Source organism: Leuciscus leuciscus (assembly GCF_965113295.1).
Source record: "Leuciscus leuciscus genome assembly, chromosome: 12".
Classification (NCBI taxonomy): domain Eukaryota; kingdom Metazoa; phylum Chordata; class Actinopteri; order Cypriniformes; family Leuciscidae; genus Leuciscus; species Leuciscus leuciscus.
In genome coordinates this window covers 6,969,371-6,989,529 of record NC_138736.1, presented here as the reverse complement: position 1 = coordinate 6,989,529, position 20,159 = coordinate 6,969,371, and the positions used below count along the sequence as shown (strand labels likewise).

At 35.8% G+C, this 20,159-nt stretch overlaps 1 protein-coding gene across 1 annotated transcript in view; it reads right to left on the bottom strand.

Moving 5' to 3' along the window:
- Positions 1–20,159, bottom strand: part of adgrb2 (adhesion G protein-coupled receptor B2) — a 331,945-nt gene that overhangs the window by 147,807 nt on the left and 163,979 nt on the right.

The following is a 20,159-nucleotide window of genomic DNA, read 5'->3' as shown; positions in this document are numbered from 1 at the left end:
TGAACATCATGGTGGTTATTATCTATAAATCACTTATTCAAAAATAATTCATTACATTTGGTTATCCATATCGGAAATTGCAAACAAGTTCTATAGAAACTGTATATAGAATCAATATCTATATAAATCTATAGGTGTACCAAATTATTAATTGATTAACCATTAAGATTAGTTGGATTAAATAATAGACAAATGTATTAAACTGAACAAGAAGAGATGCAAATCAAAAGTTTGATAGTAAGAGCTTTATGAAAGGCAGTGACTGTGAATGAAACATTTATGTAGACGAAACACTTATTTTGTGTTGTGAAAAGGATACTTTGTGATTTTGTGTATTGTGCTAACACAATTGAAAACATGATGAAATGTTTGAAAAAAGTGCACTTTTTATGATCTGTTGTGATATTAGCACTAAGAGTTTTGAAAATGTACACCTAACTTGTGAAAATAGTACCAAAGCGAATAAAAAAAACTGTATTATAAATATATACTCATTTGCATTCCAAAGGAACGATAGAATGATAGTTAGAACAATAGCTAGAACGAAAGACTGATAGATAGAACAATAGATAGAATAATAGAATGATAGATAGAGTGAAAGAACGGCAGACAGACAGGCAGCAGATAGATAGAACCATAGAATGATAGATAGAGTGAAAGAATGGCAGATAGATAGATAGATAGATAGATAGATAGATAGATAGATAGATAGATAGATAGATAGATAGATAGATAGATAGATAGATAGATAGATAGATAGAATGATAGATAGAATAATAGAATGATAGACATAGTGAAATAACGGCAGACAGACAGGCAGCAGATAGATAGAACCATAGAATGATAGATAGAGTGAAAGAATGGCAGATAGATAGATAGATAGATAGATAGATAGATAGATAGATAGATAGATAGATAGATAGATAGATAGATAGATAGATAGATAGATAGATAGATAGATAGATAGATAGATAGATAGAATGATAGAATGATAGATAGAGTGAAAGAATGGCAGATAGATAGATAGATAGATAGATAGATAGATAGATAGATAGATAGATAGATAGATAGATAGATAGATAGATAGATAGATAGATAGATAGATAGATAGATAGATAGATAGATAGATAGATAGATAGATAGATAGATATATAGATAGATAGTTAGATAGATAGATAGATAGATAGATAGATAGATAGATAGATAGATAGATAGATAGATAGATAGATAGATAGACAGACAGACAGACAAGTAGTTCAGCTCTCATCTAGAATTTTACATTACAATTTTTTATTTTTCATTTTCTTTACAAATTACAATTTACAAGGCAACAAAATATACAATTTTTCTCAAAAAAAAAAAAACTTATTTTTTTTAATTGCTCTTGAAAATAAGTAAAATGTTTGAATTAGGGTGGAAAGTCCTCATATAATCTGCAATAGCCTTCAAAAATCATTCACTACAATACAAAAATAAAAAAAATAAAAAAAAGGAAATTGGCTGATAGAAATAGTCACTGAATATATTGTGATTGACTCCTACATACAGTTTCATTTGCCAGGTCACATGTATAAAAGAAATGACATCATACATGCCATTCAACTAATTTATTTCCACCCGCTATTTCAATTTTAAATCCTTTATTGAAAAATGCTTTTTAAGATCACCTCTTCATCAGCGAACATTAAATTACAATGCATGCTATTAGAACAAACCCTGACCTGCACATTAAAGGTGCTCCAAGTTACACATTCTTTTCTCCTCAAAATTGTAGTCTAATGGGTTTCCTCGAAGACCAGTAATTTGTTTAATTAAGTAAAGAGAGATGGACCACTGAGACAAATCTTAAAGCACATGAAGTTAAATAGAGGGTTTGATAACATTACTGCAGAAATTTATGAGAAACCGCACTCTGATGATAACAATTTATTTCAGTTTGACTGATGCATATTGCAAATGTTTCAGCCTTTAATTTCTCACAGGAAAAACGTTGAGTAAAAATTCATTATTCTACTGATTACTATTAATTGTTATTCAGCGAATAAAAAAAGCAGCAAGCACATTATGTATTTTACATAATTTCCACACAGTTCATACAAACACACAGGCTCTGTCCATGTTCATATCGATCTTCTCTGACCGGCGACTACAACAAAATGAATATAAGATCTTATGCATAATGAATAAAACAAGGGATCAGTGACTATTTCTTGCTTGATTAATGAGATTCATGGTGAAGTTCTATGTGAATAAATAATAATACATATGGGGGGAGGAGCATGTCGCTTATGAAGCCCTTTCATAAGCCCATGTCACTATCTCGAACCCCATCGCTTATATGAGTCACTTTGTTGATGCAAAGCCTTTATGAATTTGAAAGTGTTTAATGGGGGGATGAAACAATGTGGCTTTTAAATGTTTTACTTCAAGTATCCCAAGATCCTTTGCAAAACATTAGAAGGTCTACATGCCTCGATGGACACATATTCATTATGTTCGAAAGTAAGAATTATGCTTAAACATCATCCATCAAATGATGGCATTAATCTTATTCCTTTATGTTTATATAATGAATGCTTTCTAGTATGCGCTATCTATTTCACAGTAGGGGGGGTGTCACGTCTTTTGACTTTCTGCAGCAATTTCAGGATCTGTGCATATTAACCTCTAATATCACTTTGATCTTATTTAAATGTGTGTGTGGGGGGGGGGCATATTGCATATTTCATCCAAGAGTATCTCGGTTTGATTGATGGTATTAACTGAAATCAAATTATCTCTCAATTTAATGAATTCCAAGGAAGACAGAGCACATGATGAACGAAAATGCCCATGTCAACTTTGCTCTGTCAAAGCAGATGCTCGTCAAACTTAGAAAAACGTACAGTATAACTTTACTTCAAGGCAGCCACAAGACCGTGACCTAAAAATAGTTCCAAAGGGATTGGTGTAGTACAAAAAGACAGACAAGTAGTATATATACAGTTATACTACAGACACATACATACAATACATATTATTATAAAGTGTGAAAAAAAAAAAAACAAAAAAAAAAAAACATTTGTTTAATATTTTGGTAACACTTTATAAAAATCCAAATCCAAGGTAACACTTTATAATAACTGCACGCTATTAATCATTAGTTAAGCATTAGTAAACAGTTAATTCATCATTTATAAAGCATTAATAGACATTAACAAGCAGTTTATAAATACAGTTATAAATGCAGTATTCTTAATTTATAAGCATATCTATAATGTGTTTAATAATTGTGTTTTCATACTTAATTAATGACCAATTTATCATTTCTAAATGAAGTATTTCATTATTTACAAACCGGTTATTTAGGAGTTGTCAGTGGTTCATAAGATCACTTAGAAAGTGTAAGTAAATTATTAATAAACTGTTTAAATACATATTATTATTCAGACATATAGTAATAGTTACTTAGTGTGTTAATAAATGGTTTATTAACATGTATTTCTACTGTAATTCAGGGTTAATTCGGGTAGTTATAAAGCATTTAGTAGTGGTCAGTTCACTATGTTTGTGAGCTAATCTAAAGTGAGGACTAGTTATGCTTTGTAAAGCGTTTATAAAGAAGATTTAAAGGCTGTTAATATTTTTATGTTCTGTATCGCTGTGTTGTATTTGTTTACTTTTTCTGTTTAGAAGAAAACTGAGTCTTTAAATCTCCTTTATAAATGCTTTACAAAGCATAACTAGTCCTCACTTTAGATTAGCTCACAAACATAGTTAACTGACCACTACTAAATGCTTTATAACTACCTGAATCTACTACATTTACTTACACTTTCTAAATGATCTTATTAGCCACTGACAACTCCTAAATAACCGGTTTGTAAATAATGCAATACTTCATTTAAAAATGATAAAGTGATCATTAATAAATTAAGAAAATACAATTATTAAACACATTATAGACATGCTTATAAATCAAGAATACAGCATTTATAACTGTATTTATAAACTGCTTATTAATGTATATTAATGCTTTATAAATGATGAATTAACTGTTTACTAATGCTTAACTAATGATTAATAGCGTGCAGTTATTATAAAGTGTTACCAAATCCGATAAATAAACAAACAAACACACAACCTCTATCTAGGGGACATATTATGCCATTTTGTTTTTGAGGTCTATACTAGAAAGATATTCATGCTTGAATGAATGTCATGCTATTCATGCTTTTACATTGTTATTAGAATATTAAATATACAAATATTAGATAGTCCTCAGATGCCATGTCCGTAACTTATAGCAAAACATCTAGCATTAATTCGATCTCAAACAGATTCATTAAGAGAAGGGAACCATCATTAACCAACGTGGTTGAACTACCAATTTGTGCCAATATGGTTTCGGGAAGCAGTCGTGACTAGTTGATTACTTCAACGATGCATCTATGGTAGTTAAGCAGCGAGTTACGTCGTTGTACGGGAAACACACCCCTGTTTAGTTCCTGTCTCTATGAAGCCCCTCCTTCCGAAAAGCGCAATGTGCTCTGATTGGTTGGCTGGATCAGTGTGTTGTGATTGGTCAACCGCTTCCAGCGTGTTTCGGAAATGTCACGCCCCTTACCACAGCCGCCAGTTTCAACACACTACTAACTAACTCAACCAGGCCTCGCCTCCATCATTTTGCATTTGCTTTGGTCAGGAATTATTAAAATGAGGAATATTGTGATGTGTTCGTCCCCGGAAGAAAACTCAAGACTACAATGAAGGCGTTTCAGGGAGTTCAGAAACAGTGACACTGAGAATAACTCACTCTGACTTTGTGTTTTGTAACTTTGCAGACCTTTTTAATGCTCAAACACCAACATCACACACTAAAGACAGTTGAACATTTAAAAAAGCACAATAGGACCTCTTTAAATGTTGATATGACATAACAAAGCAAAATGAGATGCAGCTGCATTATCTGTCTGAGATCATGGAGGATCTGTATCTCAAAGCAAGTGCATGATAAATAATAATCATATTCTAAAGCCTCACAAATTCAATAAACATGGATAAATGTGGCCTGTCTGTCTACGCCTCCATGAGAGTATTGGACTCATCATCGCTCATAAAACGAGCGACCAATGAGGAGAGAGATCCTGGGTATTGTGGTTGCCAGGAGAGACAGCAGCTGCAGCTGAAACCCAACAAACACAGATGAGCATTTATGGCATCGTACTTTTACTTCACACGAACATAAATGGAAAGGGAGAGAGAAATCTACTGTATAATTAAACACTGACTTCAGCACATCAGATGGACTTAGAGTATCCCTTACTTGCAAGACATTAACACACGCACAAACAAACAGATGAATCTGCGTGTCCATGGTTGTAGCTATAAGAATTCTGGGCCGTGTTACTTTACTTTAATGTCTTATTTCTGTTCTATATTTGATCTTATTTCTTATGGCTTATCAGATTTCTTAAATCTATTTTAGCTGAATAACATAAACTGATGAGCTCATTGGTAAATCAAATGGAAGGTTCAGCAATGTTTTATAATTTTGACATTCAGCATGTTGCACTTTAAACTGAGTCCGACAAATTTGTAGACAAGCTGCTGATGCAGTGTATTGTAATAAACTGTTTGCGTATTTGTCCATTAAAGCAAAAACTATTTAGGAACAGCAATCATTTGAGTAAACACTTTTTTTTGGCAAAAAAAAAGAAAGAAAAAAGAATTATATATATATATGTATATGTATATGTATGTGTGTGTGTATATATATATATATATATATATATATATATATATATATATATATATACTGTATATATATATATATATATATATATATATATTCACATTATATAGATCGGTTATATTTTTTTATGTTTTTAAAAGAAGTCTCTTCTGCTCACCAAGGCTGCATTTACATGATCCAAAATACATCAAAACTAGTAAAATTGTTAGATATTGTACTGTTTCTACTTGAATATGTTCACAATTTGAATATATTTTAAAATGCAATTTATTTATGTGATCAAAGCTGAATTTTCAGCATCATTACTTTCAGAAATTTCAGAAATCATTCTAATATGCTGATTTGCTGCTCAAGAACCATTTATTATTATTATTATTATTATTATCCATATTGAAAACAGTTGTGTACACATTTTCCAGGGTTGAATACAAAGTTCAAAAGAACAGCATCTATCTGAAATAGAAATCTTATGTAACATTATACAGTACATGCCTTCACTGTCACTTTTGATAAATGTAATGCACCCTTAATTAATAATTAATAATAAATACTCCAAAAAATATTTTGGAAGAATAAATAATAAATAACACTGTCAGATTTGTTGTTATTTTTTTGAAAGAAAGAAAGAAAGAAAGAAAAAAAGAAAGAAAGAAAGAAAGAAAGAAAGAAAGAAAGAAAGAAAGAAAGAAAGAAAGAAATACATTTGCTCTCTATTAACTTCTAAAAGATCCGTCTAACTTTTTTTTTTCCTTCAAGAAAACTTTCATAGAAAAATAAGTCCTAAAATGCATTCCTCTAACGATCCAATAGAGTGCACTCTGAAAATCATCTGAGAAAACAACTTCCTATAAGCAAAACATTTAGAAACACTTTAATTAAACAAAATTTTAATGAGGACAATCAGCATATGCTACTTCAAAATAAAACAACTATCCCCTTACAAGACTACTCTACCATCTCTTATACGGTACCATCTCTTACCACATAAGCAAACATTAATTAAGAGGAGTAAATTACAAACACGGTCCGACGAATGCGCTGGAATTGAAATTGCTCACACTTTGATCACGGAGAAGCAAACCATCACTGTAATCATAGACTCAAATAGAGCTGAAGTAATGCGGGAGAAAACACACCGATGTTTACAAGACATCCATTTAGATTCACAACAGCCAACCATCCTTTACAGTGACCCAGGACAAGGTATATTAAGTTGACTCATCCTGTGTTGACTTAAATTATATCAGTGGATTGCACGTCTGTTGACACCCATGAACGCAATTGAATATTAAGAGGGTGAAATGTATTTACACATGGATGCCTCTTGGTAGGTGAGAACAGGTGGAAGATCTGCTCTCTGACAGGGTGTAATCACTGTCAGTCAAAAGCGCTCGGTAGGACTGGCCCAGCTGTTCATTTGTGCCTCCTCAAATAAAAGACAATCACAGTGATTGGCTGTCACCCTTAACTCTTCAACTGTCAGACTAATGGAGGTCTTCAACTACAGGTAGGAACGACTGTTCAAACTGAAAATGAATTGAAATGTACCAGACAAATGATTTATTGCTCATCTCATTGGGGTAATAACAAATTTTGGAGACGGATCCTATTCGCCAAGACCGGAGCGGTGCTGTTGAAGAAACAACAAACCCCAGCAGGTGCGGACACATGTGATTGGTTCATCTAGGATTCCCATTAGCTTGGGCCGAGCCCCTATTTGAGTAGCACTTTAGCAAAAAAAAAAAAAAAAAAGATTAATAATAATAAATAAATCTGGAGACTGGCATAATGAATGAATGAAATCTAGAGGAAACTATGAGGCATGGCTGCAGAGAGAGAGAGAGCAGACAACACAGAGCTCGAGCGCCCTTCACACTGAGACAGAACAGAAGGGGTGAGAGAGACCGATGTGAAATAAGCAGACTGGGGTGAAGCTCGAGGCAGTGAGGATGGCACACAGGAAGGAAAGGGAAAGGTCAGACAGAAAAAGACATGTGAATAGAGAGACAAGAGAGGAGAAGATACACAACACAGAAAAAGGGTAAAGAATAGGGAAGTCAAAGGAGTCCAGAAGACAGAACACACTGGGTCTCATTCTCGAACTGTGTAAATGCAACATTTTATGCATAAAAACCCGTCATGATTAAACCAAATAATAAAAATTATTATTATTATTAATAATATTTCCATAAAATAAACAAATGGATTGTTATACAATTACAATATAATATTATATTACATTATTATTATAGTATATTACAAATACATTTGTGGATTAAATAACTAAATCATTCAAAACCCTGTAAATCATAAAGTGTATACTTACATTTTCCATTAAATTAAGGATAAAATCCACAAAATGTGTGTGTGTGTGTGTGTGTGTGTGTGTGTGTGTGTGTGTGTGTGTGTGTGTGTGTGTGCATACAAACAACACAACTGTTATAAGTATTTCTTCTTATTATATTATATTATATTATATTATATTATATTATATTATATTATATTATATTATATTATATTATATTATATTATATTATTTTATATTATATTATATTATATTATATAATAAAAGAATCTAGTTTAAATGATCATTAAACTATTATTATTATTATTATCTAATAAAAACAACATGCATTATAGTTCGATCTATACGATTTTGCATGCAAACCTTTTCTGCATACATACAATAAGAACACAATACAATACAGTAATAAGAGCAATAATACAATAATAAGCACACCTACGCAATTATTGGTAAATGAGACCCACTGTGATAATAGGCAGAATGCACTTTAGAGTTGAAGTAGAGAAAAGAGAGAGAATATTGGCAGATGAGGAAATGGAGATTAGTACTAACCGGGGCACACAGCTATATTGCAGAGTTTGGTTTGCACCTCGGGCCCTCCACAGGCCTTGCTTCCATGCTGGGGGAGCACACAGATCCTGCTCCGGGTCCGAGAGCCTCGGCCACACGTGACTGAGCACAAGCTCCAGGAAGACCACTCCTCCCACAGCCCATGCACTGCAAACACCAACAAAACCACCAATGGGGATGAGGGAAGATGAAGGGAGGTGGGCCGAAGGGTCCTTCGGTCTCCAGAAGCGACCCACGGGGACACACAGAGGCGAAGCCCCGCCCACCTGAAGGATAAAACCCGGGAACGCCACCAACATGAGCCTCAACCGTCAGAGAGGAAGCCTTCAGATCAAGGGTTAAGGGCAGAGAAGGAAATGAAAATGAAACAGCATGTACAACATGAATGAGACGTCACTTATCTTGTAAGGAGCACCAAAGTGCAAAAGATCAAGGCATGGCTAGAGCACAAATAGATGAAATGCACCGTTTGATCATGAAACGTGTCCAATTGATTGTGTTCCTGCCGAGAGGATTTCAATGAAGTTGTGTCCTTCAAGGATTCTTTGACTATCCCAAAAAAAAAAAAAAAGCGAAATGCATTTTCGTTTTATGTTGAGAGACATTGAATAAGTATTCCGTAAATGTATTCTTAAACTCTTTTTAATAGACGTCACATGGAGATATGCATTCAGATTACGGCTCTGTTCCAAAACCCAGTGAGCTGCTTACACAGGCAGAACCTTCTAAGGCAACATTCTAACTGAAACTCAACCTCATAAGTGAAGTTTTGAAACACTCTACATAGGCAGCAACTATGAGTGCCTACAAAATTGGTACACAATTGTTTGAGTCAATACATTATAAATCCTTCTTTTAAAACGTGTTTTTGTCTTACCCTGATTCACTATGGTAAGTCTATGATAAGTGTTCAGACCTGTCGGGATGGTTTTCGCGGGAAATTGTGTACATAGGTCACTCCGGCTACCTTGATCTCGAAATGCTGGACAGAGGAGAGTCTGCTGGCAAAAAGAGAACGCGACAGAACTCGTAATAAAACAAGAACCAACATTGGCTTGGCTTTTTGGAGATGGCGAGAACTGAGGGATTTGAAATGTTGTAACAGCGACGCAGAGATGGTTTTTATTACTCAACAGGTGAGAAATGCATTTAATTGAACAGATAAATTGCTATGTAACTCTCTAACAGAGTTCATTGTAAAGCATCATCTATTGTGAAGGGTCATTTCATTATAGCGCTGAGCTGGAATGTATTTTTCGAGGAAGTACCGTGCTTATTAATGGGTAAACCTACAGTAACATCTTCAGCTAGTCAGCTTGAGATCCTTTCCATCTAAACTGGTTATATCTCTTAAGCCTAGTAATAAATGTTTTATGAGCAGTAGCATAACCATATTCCGAAGCACGACCAAAACAATGTTCTTCCGTAAAATGCATGCAGTTTCGCTTTTTAACCACTAGAGGGTCAGACATTACTTAGCGTACCTTTAATTAATTAGATGTACTTAGTCATTTTTTACTTCACAATCGATTTCAATACAGTCTATGTGAGAGCAATAAAACAAGATGTTTTATGAAGCATACATATACATAGTGCACACAAATATACAGAGTGCACATAAGCAATCATTTAAATCTCAAAAATGATCGACAGATTTCCACATTTAATTAATTTTAAGCATACTTATTATATAGTCAATACTCATATACTCAAATTATGTCGCTTCACAATTGATTTTAATACAGGCAAATTACATGCTATTTTAATAGGCACAACATAGCACATTTGGGGTCAATGGTTTACAATCATTTAAAACAGCGTTTATCCACAATTAGTTTTAGTTATATATTTAATCATTTACTGAATTGCATTCTGGGCACATGTGATGCTGCCTTAGAAATTGGCTCAAACTAGGTATCGCAGAATTATGTACTGTATGAAACAGTCTTTGCATGGGGAATAATCCTCAATGATGCAAACAAAGGCAGCTTACTAGGTTACTAGTTACTAGGTTTTGGAACAGAATTTATGACTGTGGGCTTGATGAGATGTTATGAGTGAGGGTGTGAATGAACTTTGACAAACCCCTGCAGTGCGACAACAGTTAAAACAACCAGAAAACAGCCGAGATGAATCCAACAGAATTCTTTCTGATACAGATCTTTGAAAGCGGAAGAGCGGACCTCTTTACTGAACCAACATTTGATTCCCTGTGTTGCCAAAGAAAGAGGGAGAACATGCATTTCACTGGGAGTAACAGTGAAATCAGAAGATAAGACGTTAATATAAGACCCTATGAAAAACAGAAGAGGAGCAGGATGGAAGAGTGGGAAAGGTTGAAAAGAGTGACTCGGGTGAGGACAGAAAGAAAAACCGATCCTGACAGGGGATAGAAGGCAAGAGAATTGGCCAGGATTTGAGGAAAGGGGGGAAGAAAGAGTAAGTAAAAGAGACAGAAAAGGAGGTTTTGGAGGGGGCTTTCTGGAAAGAGCGAGGGAGAGATTGTAAGGCCTCCTCAGTGTAGAGCAGGGATGTACTGTGAATTATGCATGCTGATAAATAATTGATAACGCTCTGTAGTGCAAAACTCAAAGGAGCCATGGCTCAGCTGCACATACAGCATGAAGAAGAAAAAATCTTGTATGAAGCGAGTGTGTGTGTGTGTGTGTGTGTGTGTGTGTGTGTGTGTGTGTGTGTGTGTGGCCTGGTAAACCCTACATTATGTCCTTGTGAGGGTATTTTTGGTCCCCATGAGGAAAATAGCTTATAGATGTGCTAAAGTGCAAAAAAAAAAAAAAAAAAAACTAAGTGATGTTTTTTGAAAATGTAAAAATGCAGAAAGCTTTCTATGATGGGTAGATTTAGGTGTAGGGTTAGTGTAAGGGATGAAATATACAGTTTGTACAGTATAAACAGTTTGTACAGTTTGTACATTCTGTCTACATGTGTGTGAGAGAGCGAGAGCTAGAGAGAGAGAGAGAGAGAGAGAGAGAGAGAGAGAGAGAGAGAGAGAGAGAGAGAGAGAGAGAGAGAGAGAGATCAAAGAACTTGGGCACAAAAGCCCTCTTCGGCATATCGAATAAGACAACGGGTAACAGAAAAGACATTAATGCATTTTTAAGTCTCTAGTTACCTTCTGCCATTTATAAAAATCACTTTCTACACTGAAAAAAGAAAAGAAAAAAGTTTTGGATTTAATTTGGAACCATTTTCACTCAGAAATTGCTAATACACTTCACAAACAATTATGAAGAAATGGCAAGTAACATTAAACTGAAATTGTGTTTTCTTGTAAAACCTACTCCAATAATCTTCCTAAAAATCATTTAACAGAGTGCTGTTAGAGGCCCGGGTTCTGATAGAGTTGCAGAAAAATATGTAAAAATGCAAATAACAATTATAGTAAGTGATTAGAGGGTGTTTGAAATAACGTTGTTCTGTGATCCGATGAAGCAGAACATATTTTATAGCACTACAGTATATACAGTAATAAAGGCTATTTCGATTAGCATTGCATTATAAATACCTATTATAAATACCCATTACAAATATATTCATTTATTTATTTTCCCTCAGTAGATATATTCTAAAGGGCTCATATTTCCTATTAAAGGCATGAATTAAAATATTTTGAGGCATGAAGGCATGAATTTCAATTTTGCATATATCCTGACAAAAAAATAAGAAATTACTGTCACCATAAGACTGTTATGAGAAAAACTGAATATCAAGACTTTGATCGTTGTAATGATGCATAGTTTGTCAAGATTAAATAAAGACCTTTTATCCCTATGCTTCAAATAACATAATAATAGATAGATGTACTATAATATACTATGTGTATAATAATATGTGTAATATGTGATAAAAAAAAATAAAAAAAAATATTGAGAACACTGATTTATGATAACTACAGCAGTTTCAGAGGTCTCATTTGCTACAAGTTACAATCGGTCACAAAAACTGTGTTGTATGACAGTGCTAACTTTAAACCTGGCACAATTGAATTAGAGTCACTAATTATGATATATGAGAGCTATAGTGGAGGGGATTTTCAACAAGAGATGACATATCACATGTTATATGGCTTCAGCAGACTTCAAAAAGTGTTTTTATTGGAGCTTGACAGCCTTTAGAAAGAAAATAAGATTTGGATGAGTAAATGCCCATGTGAGTAAACATTAAATAAGCTTTCAACTTTCCCATGGCTAGCAAGTCACCGGAAGTCTATTCTTGCCTTGACTTTCAAACATTTTGGTAGTTTTGGCCTGTTGAGATGATGTAAAGGTTGAAACGCGAGGGTAGGATAACGCCACTGATTGTGTGTGGCATGTGGAGAGGCTGAATACTAGGCTGATGTGCCCGCAGTGCTCATTGCCTCTATAGACCACATTATGTACTGCAGTATCCATCAAATCACTGTCTGTGCAGACTCATGCAGAGACCCAGAGCCCGTCTATCCGCTCCCCACAGGGGATGCCAATTCCTCCTACGACGGAGGAAGAGAGGGAGAAATGTAAAAACAGGTACATACTGACCACCAGACCACATACTCAGAAAAACAAAACAAAAAAAAAAAAACAAGTAAGGTTTGATGTTGAAAGGTAGAGAAGGAGTCTCTATAATAAATCATAAATAAACAGGCACAGAAAGAGATGTTGTGAACCGGGCATGCGGGGCAGACAGCAATCCTCAAACCAATAGATCAATGTCCCCTCTGAGCGTTTACAACACCAGCAAAACCCAGCTCTGCAGGCTGAAGGCATTGTTCAGTGTTGTTTACATGTCGTAAATATTATTTATATCAGTTAAGGCCAACAGCAACAGCGTCTGCAGATATAACTGATGCAGTTACCCTTTAAAAAGCTGCGATGAATGAGCTATCCTTGGATCCCTGTAGTGTGATGCGTCACTAGATTTAAAGGGCAAAAACAAATGCATAGCACCACCTGTTGGTTAACTGATGCAATTGCCCCTTTTGCCCTAAGATTAAATGAATAGAGTGGATCTCACTTGAATATAGCATATCACATGTTGACTCAATACAGTGAGATTAAACAAAATTGTAGTGGTATTTTAGTTTTTTTTTCTCACAAATTTCAATGATTTCACCCTCATGTCATCCAAACTGATCATGTTGACTTCTGTTTAATGTGGCTGCTTCTACTAAGTGACAGAGGAATTGAAGGCAAAATGGCACAGAGTTTGATTGGACGGCCAAACTGTGGCGTCGAAAACAAAAGCATTTTCTCCACATTTATTTTTTATATATTTTTTTATTTTGCTAGGCTAAATATCCACTATTTTATGGTCATTTGCATTTAGCACTAAATTCATGCAAAAAAAAGAAAGTATATAATTAAACGACCACTAGAGAATGCACTTTATTTTGATGGTCCACTTTAGACATTCTACTAATATAAGTAACTCTGCAACTACATGTCAACTAATTCTCATTAGAGTACTAGTATGTTATGGTTATGGGTGGTGGGGTTCGGGTTTGTAGTTGAAGTAGTTGCAAAGTTACTTATTGTCAGTATAATGTCTGTTGGGAAGCATCAAAATAAAGTGTAAGCAGATATTAAGCAGACAGTCTACTACCACTCTAATGAGAGTTAGTTGACATTTAGTTGCAAAGTTACTAATAGTTAGTAGAATGTCTAAAGTGGACTATGATCATTGACCTAAAGTGTTACAGGGAAAGATGTTTACGGCATATGTTGTCAAGCATAATGCACAAAAGTTGCACCAGAATGAATAATAATTGTTGCATTGGAAATGAAAGCCTTAGCGTAAGTTCTGCCGGGAAGACTCAATTGTTACGTCACTTATTACTTTCTCATCTAACCAATCGTGTTCTAATACTTGTAGTATAAAAGATCGGTACTTACACATGTCTGAGTTCGCAGATGCTGACGCCTACATTCACCTCCATCCTCCCCACCACCACCAGGATGGTCCCTTCCCCTCCATCCTCCCCACCTCCACCAGGATGGTCCCTTCCCCTCCATCCTCCCCACCTCCACCAGGATGGTCCCTTCCCCTCCATCCTCCCCAACTCCACCAGGATGGTCCCTTCCCCTCCATCCTCCCCACCTCCACCAGGATGATCCCTTCCCCTCCATCCTCCCCACCTCCACCAGGATGGTCCCTTCCCCTCCATCCTCTCCACCTTCACCAGGATGGTTCCTTCCCATACCTCCCAGGGGGTCGGTTGCGCCCCAGCCTTCATCTTCAGGCAGGAAATGCAGAATTCGTACCCTCGGATTGCGAGTTACAGACGGGGCCTACGCCAAAAAACTTTATATCATAATGCTTGCTGGGCTGTTAATAAATGCATACTCGTTACGTTATTTTGCCTCCCGAGTCTTTCTGGTAGAACTGTTTGTTCTCATATGAGCAACCACATCATCTATAATCCTGCACAAAAAGCATTAATATGCTGCTTTATTTATTTCAGTATTCCATTAAATTTCACAAAGGACTCCCAGCTTTAAAAACATTATGAGGCTCTAAAGACGCCACAAAAGGATTGAGAGCAAAAACAACAATCTAAAGCGCCAGTAAAAAAATAAAATAATACAAAAATATATCATCCTCCAAAAGTTTACTTAAACATGGCTCACCCATTTGAATCTAGGTCTCATGAGCCATTTAACCTGTCTGAGATAATTGCATCAGATTTCATTCATCAATAGAGCCGTGAGCTTTGAAAAGCGTTTCTTCATTAAAGTGGAGCAGATTGAGTTTGGCCTAACACTGCTCTGCTCTACTGCCCAGACACAATGACACACAGAAGCAATAGACATATCCTCAAAAGCATTGAGAGGAATTTCTTAAGGCTATCATGAAAAGATTCATTTAGATTTTGGCTTACATTGGGACCAAGGTTTTAGTATTTCAGATAACTTGAGATCTTGCCATGGAAACCTTTTGACTGATATCTTAGCCTTTATTTGAACAGGAATTGAAAAATGTTGGTTACAGGGGAGGCCGAGGCTAATTGTCACAAAGGCTATATCTAAGTAATTTTATTAATTGTATTAATATTTTATTAATTAAATTCTGTAGCAATGGCTTTTGTATGTATCAAACATTTAATTTGTCTAGTGTATGTGTTTGTGTGTGTGTGTGTGTGTGTGTGTGTGTGTGTGTGTGTGTGTGTGTGTGTGTGTGTGTGTGTGTGTGTGTGTGTGTGTGTGTGTGTGTGTGTGTGTGTGTGTGTGCGTGGGTGCGTGGGATGGTGGACGCTGCTGGCAAAACCAGCAATGCTAGTTTGAGAGGTGATGCCCTGACAAATCTCGTGAGAATCACGACTTGCTTTACGGCACGACGTCACATACATCAACAACACATGAAGCAGTCTCCATGGAGGACACTAGCACGCATTTCAGATGTGAATCATGGCAGAGTCGACGAAGAAAACGAAGAAAGTGCGGTCGGAAGAGTGCAGAGATGGCTCTGCGTGAGTGGTATTTACGACAGTAACGTTAAATACAAGTACTCCACAGTGACTCTAGGGGTCGCTGTTTGAGAAAAGCTAATAGTTTTTTGTTTACTAATTGTTTAGCTGTTAAAGGGACCATTTACGTGACACCTTTAAAAAAAAAAAAAAAAAATCTTTTTATGTGCTTAGGCTGTTAATTTGAAAAATGAAAACGTGATTTTAAGTCAAGATTTTGATAACAATACCATTATCGTCTCTGTGTAAACTACAAAAACACAAATTTGTGAAGAGAGTGACGTCATGCACATGTGTATTACGTGTTCAATCTATAGATGAAGAGTTCAGATGCAAAAGCCTCTAAATGCCATCTGAAATTTTCTTATAGAATGATCATTTTTATCAAGCCCGTATATTTAAATTCAATAATTTCACTTAAATGGCAATGAAGATTACCTATTAATTGTCGTTTAAGTGAAATTACTGAACTTAAATACACAAGCTTGATAAAAATTATCATTCTATAAGAAAATTTCAGATGGCATTTAGAGGCTTTTGCATCTGAACTCTTCAGATATATATAATACTCTTTTTAGTCGTCTTCGTGGATCCATGTAAACAGGGATCGACTTGACAACTTTGTCGTCTGTACGCGGAAAACGCAGTACATCGTTGTCATGTAAACACCCTAATTTTTGTTTATTGCCACTTTGCAGCTTCCATTGTGACAACTTACCCCATGTATTGTAAAAACATGTCACGCTATACAAAAGGTCAACTGTGTTTCATTTTTCTTCCAAAAGTCTGACAACTTGTCCCTGTGTCCCTTATCATCCTCTTATGAGATGGATTGTGAGACACATTAAATAGAAATACAATGTCATGATAAAACAAAATGAAAATTTTACATGGTAAAACATTCCTTGCCTTTCCTGAGAAAGCAACAGAAAACAAATTTCAAGAATGTGCAATGTTAATTCCGATGGAAACAGCTATCGATGGCTTTTGTCCACAAATTAAACTGAGCTCTAGATTGGGATTAGCTAATGAGCAAACAGAGAGCAATTTCAGACTGCAGCCGGAATTGCTGTTATTTTAAAAGAACCCATTTTATTTGAAGGCTGTGCTTGATCAATTTTGAATAATAACTCTCCTCCAAACTAAATAAACCTAGCCATAATTGCTTTCGCAAATCAATTAAGTTTGTTTGAACGCGAGCCAAAAGGAGGACCAAGGGACTTCCATTGAGCGTTAAAGCTACGCTAGCTCAGGCTAATCTCAAAGACACTCGGTCCCTTTCCGCCAGTGCGCATCCCACTTCCCGCGGAGTGAAAGTAATCTATGAACACATGCGCGCGCACACACACACACACACATGCGGCTCTGCTCCGATTAACATTGTCTTTCTCTGCCAATTTTTGTATCCCTTTAGTAAATATAGTGCCTGCCTGTTTATGTTGTCAGCATAAATAGTATAAAATGCTCAGAAAAAACTCAACAGCGAGCATCTTGTGTTCTTATTCCCGACCGCCTTGTTTCCTTTTTATTGACGGATTGTTCGATATAATCAGCTTTTCAGTCTTAAGCATCAAAAATCTATGCAATCCGAACGTTTGCTTGTCTAAACGTAATGTCGGTCACTCATATCTGGGCTTCATCGATCGCTGCTCAGAATCAATCCTGGGCAAGCAGATATTTCCAGGAGAAATCCTTCACTTTGATTCTCTTCAGGCTTGCCTGCTCGGCTGAGATCATCTGCTGCTGTCCTTAAATCACGTCCTAAAGTGCTGAGCCGCACACTTGTGCTGAACATGTCAACCATCTCATCAAAGCCCCGACGCTGAATATCAGAACTCACGCCGAATGCACAAGTGAGAGGTAAATTGAGTTATCCTGTTTTACATAAATATAGAATTAACACATAAAAGGACTTACACAGCACAGCTGATGATCTGCAACAAAGGGCACTCTGTCTATGCCTTGTAAGCATGAAGATTTGCATCCACTACTCAGCGTTTAAACACAAAGTTTAATCGTTCAAAAGGCCCCTGGTCATATTATTTAGGCTGACTGGGGTTAATACTATGACCATATATTTAATCATTTCAACCATCTCCACATCAATACAACTGTTGAGGGAAAACGGACAGGTTTGTGGACTGGGAAAGGTCTTAAGCCATACTTAAGCAATAAGATATGAAATGCTAATTATATACTGTATACAACCGTTCAAAGGTCTGGCCACATGATTATATAATGTTTTTGCAAGTATCTTATGCTCACCAAGGCTGCATTTATTTGATCAAATATGTATTAAAAAGGGGGGATACACCGCTCTACAGTAATTTGAAAGTGATTGCAGTACCAGTTTTGGCCACAATCTTACATACGGTTCCTTTAAGACACATTTGCAATTATTATCAATGTTGAAACATTGCTGCTTAATATTTTGGTGGAAACTGAGATAAAAAATTGTTCTGTTTAAATGAAAAGCTTTTATTTGGAATACAAATCTTTTGTAACATTATAAATCAACTCAAATGCATCCTTGCTGAATAATAAATAAAAACAAAATCGTAAAAAATATCCTGACCTCAAACATTTTGAACAGTAGTGTACTTTCATGTTAATGGTTGGTAACTGACACTAAATGGGGGATGCAATTTTATCTCCTCATAATTTAGCTTACTAAGCACTGTTTTATTTCTTATGTCAGGCAGTTGTAGGGTTGAAAATAATCCAAGATATTTGAAATGAACAAAGACATTTGCTCCCCTTTTTTCTACCACAAGGACCATTTGGAGTTCCCAAAGGCACAGAGGAGGTACATGCTGGGTCTGATAGTGATAAAGGCCTGTAGGGCAATATGTTTGTACTTTGGGGGTCTAAAAGTATTGACTTGTCACACCTTTAGTACAATAGGGGAATAATGGTATAAGTTATCATCATCTCATACATCTATTTTGTAACTATTTTAAGTGTAACCATAACCACATTTTGTCATTAAACCTTTTCAATTACAAATAATGTTCTAAATGGTTTTGATTTGGTATTGACTTTGAAGTGCTATTGAAATACAATATTGTCACTCTCTATAGCAACGCTCTCCCACATATTAAGCTACTGTAACTGCGCTTATTTCCGTCGTTGGTATAAGTGGCAGTGGGTGGAATAGACAAGAAATGTACTGTTTTCTACCATCTTGCGAATAACATTTCTTTAGTCATTCGGTTGGCTTGAACCACTGCAGGAAATCCACCCTTACACAGTGCAAAATAATGTGTGCAAATTGTACTGTCAACATTCACGATTACAGCTTATGAACAATTGCAAAGGTCATTTAATTGACACATCCTGAAAATCCCACTCATAAAGCCAACATATTTCTGTCTTTTACTCATAAATACAGTCTTCTTTAGTTCCTGAATGAATCCATGTTATTAACAAATCTACTGAATGAATGATTCAATGACTCACTCACAAGGACAGTCACCAGTCGTCACCTACTGGCGAATCGATGTAACCTGCAGAAAGAGTCACTGAAACCCCCCCACCACTAACACACAGACATACAGTCTGTCTGGAACAAACACATACAAGCTACGTGATACAAACAGTGAAGAGTCCATGTTGTATAATGCGGATTTTAGCACCCCATGAATGCTGAACTGACCAATCAGCATCCAGGACTGTAAATGTCCATTTAATAGTGTTTTGTTTGTTTTTTGTTGTTTTTTTACATGCTGATATTCATTCAGGTGCAGACGTGCAAACAGAAATGCCAGTGAGACCTGCACTGATCTTGCCTGCATCTCACCAAACTCAAGGACATGGACGAAAAATACTAAAAGACTTGGTTGATATCAATGCAGTACAACAGTGTCCATTGTACTCAATACCACAATAGATACTAAACAGAAATGCAGTGTGTGTGTGTGTGTGTGTGTGTGTGTGTGTGTGTGTGTGTGTGTGTGTGTGTGTGTGTGTGTGTGTGTGTGTGTGTGTGTGTGTGTGTGTGTGTGTGTTTGTGTGTGTGTGTTTGTGTGGGTGGGTGGGTGGGTGATGCACATGTATTTTAAGCATGCAGTGTAGCATGCAGTAGTATG